Source organism: Ciona intestinalis, unplaced genomic scaffold (genome assembly GCF_000224145.3).
Source record: "Ciona intestinalis unplaced genomic scaffold, KH HT000099.2, whole genome shotgun sequence".
Lineage (NCBI taxonomy): Eukaryota > Metazoa > Chordata > Ascidiacea > Phlebobranchia > Cionidae > Ciona > Ciona intestinalis.
In genome coordinates, this window is record NW_004190421.2 from 132358 (window position 1) to 132886 (window position 529).

Genomic DNA, 529 nt, shown 5'->3' on the forward strand with positions numbered 1-529 from the left:
TAAAGTATCACAGTAAAATTATACATTCATAGAAAACACAAGACAAATATATTCTGTACAAAAGGGACCGGGCCTATATTTTTTTAATTATACAAATACACTCCCGACTTAATTGAATTTAAAGTAATTAATTTGACTTAATCTATTTCGTGAGGTAACTGGAGAATCCAGATTCTGGGCTGTTTATTTTTGCGACATCCCAATAAAAAATCTCCTACAGCCAATAGAATGTTACGTAAAAAGTAAATTTAGGTAAAGCTTGGACTTAAAAACAAATTTTAAGGTTTAAAAGTCTAAAACACAACATAATTGTCTAAACACAACATAATTGTCTAAACACATTGAAAAGTCAGGGTGTTTGCTTGATTTTGGACTCACAATAGCAGCAGTGAGACCACTCGGTGTTTCTTTGACCAATATCATATATCTCAATGTTTAAATTATACGTGTCCATCCATTAGAGCTTTGCTCTCTTGTTATTTCTGTGCTTAGGATCAGTATTATCAGCAGCTGGCAACCAATATCTGGT